The following is a 7,004-nucleotide window of genomic DNA, read 5'->3' as shown; positions in this document are numbered from 1 at the left end:
GACAACTTAAGGGAGACCTTGAGGGCTTTAACTGGTAGAATCGGGTAAAGAGTCCAGTCGACTGAATTTTAACTGGGAAGACAAATAACGTATGATATTTTAGTACCAATAGGTCCCAAATATTTTATTTATTTATTCTAAAAAAGAAAGAAAGAAATACATTGTTTCTCTGAAATTCAAATTTAACTAGGTATCTCATGTTTTATTTGTTAAATCTGGCAGCCTCTCTTAGTGTAGAAATTTATTACAGGAATGTAATCAACACTGAAATCAACTCGTCAATTTAACGTGGTCATTGAGATGAGTAACTGCTTTCTCAATTTGAGATAGAAATTTAACTTTTTCCTTTTCCCACCAGAAAGTCCACAGATTTATTTGGAGTTGATTCAATTAGAGACACCAACACAATTTTATGGAAAAAAATCCTCCCAAAGATATTTGAGGACTTGTTTGGGGCCTTTTGTGAACAGAAAACAGCTCCACAAAGACATCTAATTGGCATTGTTCTGTTAACTTCTCTGAATGAATTCTCTAAGGGGATATTAGTAGATTTTCTGAGGGCTGCAGTAAACTGCTGACTAAGAATGCTAGAATGAGGGAAATGTTATTCCCTCAGAATAATTGCAAGATCAATGTAAAATTGATTAAACATAGAAGTGTAAAGTCTTCTAAAGAAAGAGCATGGCTCCATGAATGTGTCATATTAAATGAATTTAGCTTAAAAATAAATGAAACATAAATGCCATACACACAAAATTGACAAGCAAGTCCTACTGACTTTTCAAGGAAAGTATATTTTCATTCTCACCCAATTTTTTAGAGTAAAAAAAAAAGAAAATATATACTCACAAATGATGTTAAAAGATTCATATGCTCTTGATGAAAATGAAAGCAGAAATAGAAATAAATAAAACAAAAAGAATAGTAAAAGAAAAGAATAGCCACAGAGCAATGTCATAAATAAAAATCCAGCTATCCTAAAATAAGTACCACATGGAAAAAGAATTATCTAACATGGGCATGTTAAATTTACTGGAGAAATACATAGCTTGACATTAAGGAAGCTACTAATGCAATAAATTATATAGGATTAAGTGAGAAAAATATGTGACATTATGGTGGCAATTTTAGCATATGTGACATCTGGAGAGGGTAATTTTTAACACTCCTTTTTCTATATGACACAATAAGATTCAGTAATGATCATGAAGGAGCTCTGGTAGCGTAGTGCCTAAGGCACTTGACTGCTAACCAGAAGGCTGTCCGTTCAAACCCACCAGCCACTCCTTGGAAGGAAGATTGGGCAATCTCCTTCCATAGTGATACTGCCTCAGAAACCCAAGGAGAGGTCGCTATGAGTCGGGTCTGACTCGATGGCACATAACAACAACAATTGGCACATAACAACAACAATGATCATGAAATGAAAATAATATTAGTAAAGACTATAAAATAAGGGTATAGAGGCAATATATTATTTTCTTGAACTTCATATGCATAATCATTACAGTAAAACTACAAAAATTAAAAACAAAATACGTATTATAGAACTGAGAGAGAGAGAGAGAATAGATGAATACTTTGCAATTACGTTCTATCATATCATGAAGAAAAGGATAAAATATATCCTAGCATCTTGATTTACCTTAGTAATATATAGTAATATTATGTTTTGGTTTACCAGCCTTAACTTCTGTAAATTTGTCAATTATTTGATCACAAATACTACCTAAGGCATTTGACTGCTAACCAGAAAGCTGGCAGTTCAAACCCACCAGCCACTCCTCGGAAGGAAGATTGGGCAATCTACTTCTGTAGTGATATTGCCTAGGAAACCCAAGGAGGAGTCGCTATGAGTCAGAAATGACTGGAGGGCAGTGAGTTTGGTTTTTGGTTTGGTTCAAGTTCAATAGAGAATATATCCAGATTTCTTCAGTGGAAAATATAGCCAGATTTGCTCATAGTTGATACAACACTAACAAAACTAATTTTAATGAAAAAAATTAATTTGAAGTAACAGGTATACAAATGTTTAGGGAAAGTTTTAAACACAAGGATAATTTTGACAGAGTGATAAGCATCCCATTTCACAAGAAATCCAAAGATTGCCCTGCACTTCATGCCTTTGCTTTTTTTCTAGAGGCTTTAAGATCAAGGGGGGAAAAGAAAAGATAGATTATTCATTAAATGTTTCTGGTAAAATTACAATAATGATAAGAAAACAACAACTGATTCCTATTTCATACCATTCAAAATTATTTCAGGTGAATTATAGACTTAAACATAAAAGGCAAATTTAGAAAGCTCAGAGTCAAATATAGAGCAGTATCTTTATGACTTCAGAATCAGGAAGGATTTCTTAAACAAGAAAGACACAAAAGTGCAAGCCAATAAGAAAATACTGGTATATTTGCCTATTGTTAATTTGAGAACCTCTCGGCAGCAAAAATACACTATAAAGAGAATGTAGCTCAATCAAAAATTGGATACTGATGTTTACAACACAGATATCTGGTAAAGGAGTAGCTATTTGCAATAAATAAATAAATTCCCTATGAGTCAACAGCATAAATAAAACATCCTAATAGAAAATGAAGGCGTTCTTGTGGCATAATGCCTAAGGCATTTGACTGCTAACCAGAAGGTTGGCGGTTCAAAGGCACCAGTCGCTCTGCAGAAGGAAGATGGGGCAATCTACTTCATAAAGTTTTACTGCCTAGGAAACCTAATGGGGGTCATTATGAGTCAGAATAGACTCAATGGCAATGAGTTTGTTTTGTTTTTTTTGAATAGAAAGATAGGTAATAGTTTGAAATAAATATTTCAAAGAATAGGTAACAGAAATAGTAGACATTTGTAAAGATGATCTTCAAAACATTAGAAATCAGGGGGTGGGGAGGAATGAAAATCAAAATAATAGTGTCATATTTTATACCCAATATATTGGAAAAATGTTAACTAAAAAGTGGCAGTATTTGCAGAATCACAGGCACTGTCATACAATGGAAAGATAAATTGGTCCAAATATGTTGTTGTATAACATGTTGGCATCACCTAGTAAATTTGAAAATGTTCTATACAGATACCCAGAAATTCCCTTGCAAAGCATATAGGATATATACCCTAGAGAAAATCTTGCGACATGTAAAAAAATAGAGGAACTTGTAATGAATAGCTTTTTGTTGTTGTTATTGTTATGTGCTGTCGAGTTGGACCCAACTCATAGCGACCCCTCCTCAACCTGAAAGCCCCCAAGAGCCTGTCAAGAGAAATAGAGATAAATAAGTTAGCATATATTCCTTCAATTAAGTAATGTACAGAAATGAGAATGAACTACACACCAACATGGATGAGTCTTGAAATACAACTATGAGTGAAAATGCAAGTGACAGAGAGGAGTCAGTAATTTAATTGTATCTGGTCTACTTAGTTGTTATATGTCAAAAAAAGCTATAATGAAAGGCAAATAAATAATTGACTCAAAATTCATGATAATGATTACCTTTGGAGTGGAGGAAAGGGATGAAATTGGGGAGAGAGGAAACTTCAAGATTTTTGGTAATATTTATAGCTTTCCCTGGGTTTGAGTATATTGCTATTCATTTTATTATTTTTTGTTGGCCATATACATGTTTATACTGTTTTATATGTATGATATATTGCATAGTAATTTTTTTTTTACAGATATAATGTTCATTAACATAGAGTCTTTCTTGTCCTCGAGCACAAGAAGAGGAACACTGGAGGGCAACTTCCAACATACTGGCCCTGAAGTGATCCAGGGAGCAGCCTTATTAATTGGCTTTGGATAACCCCATTGCAAAGAATGGTCCCAGTATTAGAGGTTGAACCAGGTTATTTTAGTCTGCTGCTACTGCATTCATTTGATTTTTTTAAAAATATGCCCATTAAGATAACTTTGACTATGAATGGGCTTTTCATCTAAGTAGTATATAGGAAGCCATTTAATGGATTTGTTAGACATATTTCAATTCCTATTCATTCAATGATTTATCTACTCACCATACCTTTATTTAGAGATTCTATGTGTCCTATACTGTTCTGTTGTTAGGTGCCATTGAGTTGGTTCTTACTCATACAGTGGAATGAAACACTGGTTGGTCCTGTGCCATCCTCACAATTATTGCCATTTTTGCAGCCACTGTGTCATCCATCTCATTGAAGGTCTTCTGTTTTTTCACTGACGCTCTACTTTACCAAGTGTGATACACTTCTCCAGGGATTCATCCCTTCTGATAACATGACCAAAGGAGAAGAGACAAAGTCTGGCCATTCTCACTTCTGAGGAGCATTCTGGCTGTACTTTTTCCAAGACTGATTTGTTCATTCTTTTAGCAGCACGGGGACATTCAGTGTTCTTCGCAAACACCATAACTCAAATGGCTCAATTCTTCTGCAATCTTCCTTATTCATTGTCCAGCTCTCACATACATGAGGTTATCGAAAATACCACAGCTTTGGTCAGTTGGACTTCAGTCTTCAAAGTGACATCTTTGCTTTTTAACACATTAAAGAGGTCTTTTGCAGCAGATTTGCCCAATGCAATAAGTCATTTTCTTTCTTGACTGCTGCTTCTGTGGGTGTTGATTATGGATCCCCAAAAAATGAAATCCTTGACAACTTTGATCTTTTCTCCATTTATCATGATGTTGCTTATTGGTCCAGTTGTGAGAATGTTTGTTTTCTTTATGTTGCTGTGTAATCCATACTACAGGCTGTAGTCTTTGATCTTCATCAGTAAGTGCTTCATGTCGTCTTTACTTTCAGCAAACAATGTTGTGTCATCTGCATGCCCCTGGTTGTTAACAAATGTCCCTCTAACCTTCATGCCACAGTCTTCTTCATACTGTCCAGTTTAGCTTCTTGGATTATTTGTTTAGTATGCAGATGAATATGTATGTTGAAAGGATAAGATTCTGGCACACACCTTTCCTAATTTAAAACCATGCAATGTTCCCGTGTTCTGTTCAAACGACTGCCTCTTGATCTATGTACAGGTTTCTCATGAGTACAATTAAGTGTTCCGGAATTCCCATTCTTCTCAATGTTATCCATAATTTGTTATGATACTCACAGTCAAATGCCTTTGCAGATTCAGTAAAACACAGGTAAACATATTTCTGGTATTTTTTGCTTTCAGCCAAGAGCCATCTGACATCAGCAGTGTTAGCCCCTGTTACATGCCCTCTTCTGAATCTGGCTTGAATTTCTGGCAGTTCCAGGTCGACATATAATGCTGCAATCATTTTTGAATTATCATTAGCAAAATTTTACTGGAATGTGGTATTAATGATACTGTTTTATGATTTCTACATTCTGTTGCATCACCTTTCTTTGGAATGGGCACAAATATTGATCTCTTCCAGTTAGTTGGCCAGGTAGCTGTCTTCCAAATTTCTTTGCATAAAAGAATGAGCATCTCCAGAACTACATACATCTGTTGAAACATCTCAATGGGTTTTGTAAATTCATGGAGGCTTTTTTTTTTTTTCTATTTCCTTCAGTGCAGCTTGGACTTCTTCTTTCAATACCATCAGTTCTTGATCTTATGCTACCTCCTGAAATGGTTGAACATCAACCGATTCTTTCTTTGCATTGTCACATATTTTTCCCATTGCATTATAATAATTTATTTTGTCTTTTTGAACGACTGTTTGAAATCTTCTGTTCAGCCCTTTTACTTCATCATTTCTTCCATTCACTTTGGGTACTCTCTGTTCAAGAACAAGTTTCAGAGACTCTTCTGATATCCATTTTAATCTTTTAATCCATTCCTGTTCATTTATTTATTTTTTAAATTGTGCTTTAGGTGCAAATTTACAGAGAATAATTTGTTTTACTTTCAACATTTCATGTATATTTGGTTTCACTCCACAATTATCATCCCCAACCCTAACCCACTCCTCCTCTTTCTTCCCAGTAGCCCCCCTCCATGCCCTTCATAGCTATGCAGTCCTGTGTGACCTGCATTTCCTCTGTGTGAACGTTGCCCCTCTGGTGCCCCATGGCAGGTTGCTCCAAGGGATGTGTCTCCATAGAGTATGTGGGTGCATCATTCCCGTTGAGTGGTCTGCATGTACATCTTACTTACTATTGGGCTGAAAGCCAGCCCCTGAGAGTGAGTTTTATTCCAGGCTCAAAGTGTATCCCAGAGTCATAGTACTGGGGGTCCTACCATTCCTGTGTTTTTAATGAAAGCAAAAGCGTTCTTCATGTATGATGTCCTTGATGTCATCCCACAACTTGTCTGGTCTTCAGTCATTAGTGTTCAATGTGTAAATCTATTCTTGAGATGGTCTCTAAATTCTGGTGGGATTTATTCAAGGTCATATTTTGGTTCTTGTGGACTTGCTTTCATTTTCTTCAGTTTAAACTTGAACCTGTGTATGAGCAATTGATGATCTGCTTTACAGTTGGCCCCTGGCCTTGTTCTGATTGATCATATTGAGCTTCTCCATCATCTCTTTCCACACATGTGGTTGATTTGATTTCTGTGTATTCCATCTGGTGAAGTCAACATGTATAGCTGCTGTACATGTTGTTGAAAAAACATACTGATAATACAGTGATAAGTAGTGGAAATCCTTTCACTCATGGAGCTTAGAGTGGAGAGAAAAGAGTATATAAAAGTCAATAAATAGAGAGCATATGACGTAGGGATTAATCTTATGGAGAGAAATAAAGCTGTTTAATGGATATAGAATGTGGTGGTGTTTTACCTAGGGCATTCAAGGAAGGTCTTTATGTGATGACATTTAAGCAGAAGGAAAGAAAAAGGAATCATGCAAATATCTAGGATAAGAACATTCCCTATAGAATGATACTGAGTGCAAATGCTCTGAATTAGTAACACAATATGAGTATTTATGGAACATTAAGGAGGCAACAGTGATGGAAACATTGCAAATAAGTATTTGGGAGAGTAGTAGGCAGTGAAGTTGGAGAAGCCTCCATAGCCAAATAAAGCCTATTGGCCATCACGT

At 35.6% G+C, this 7,004-nt stretch overlaps 1 protein-coding gene across 1 annotated transcript in view; it reads right to left on the bottom strand.

The window, feature by feature from the left end:
* The window catches only part of LOC103211134 (DDB1- and CUL4-associated factor 8-like), a 20,866-nt gene that overhangs the window by 2,337 nt on the left and 11,525 nt on the right, over positions 1-7,004 (bottom strand). The gene's annotated exons all lie outside the window — the stretch shown is intronic.

The sequence above is a fragment of the Orycteropus afer genome, unplaced genomic scaffold (genome assembly GCF_000298275.1).
Source record: "Orycteropus afer afer isolate SDZICR_OR568_19922 unplaced genomic scaffold, OryAfe1.0 scaffold00697, whole genome shotgun sequence".
Classification (NCBI taxonomy): Eukaryota; Metazoa; Chordata; class Mammalia; order Tubulidentata; family Orycteropodidae; genus Orycteropus; species Orycteropus afer.
Note: the sequence above shows the minus strand (reverse complement) of the source record. Positions and strands in the feature narration are given on the sequence as shown.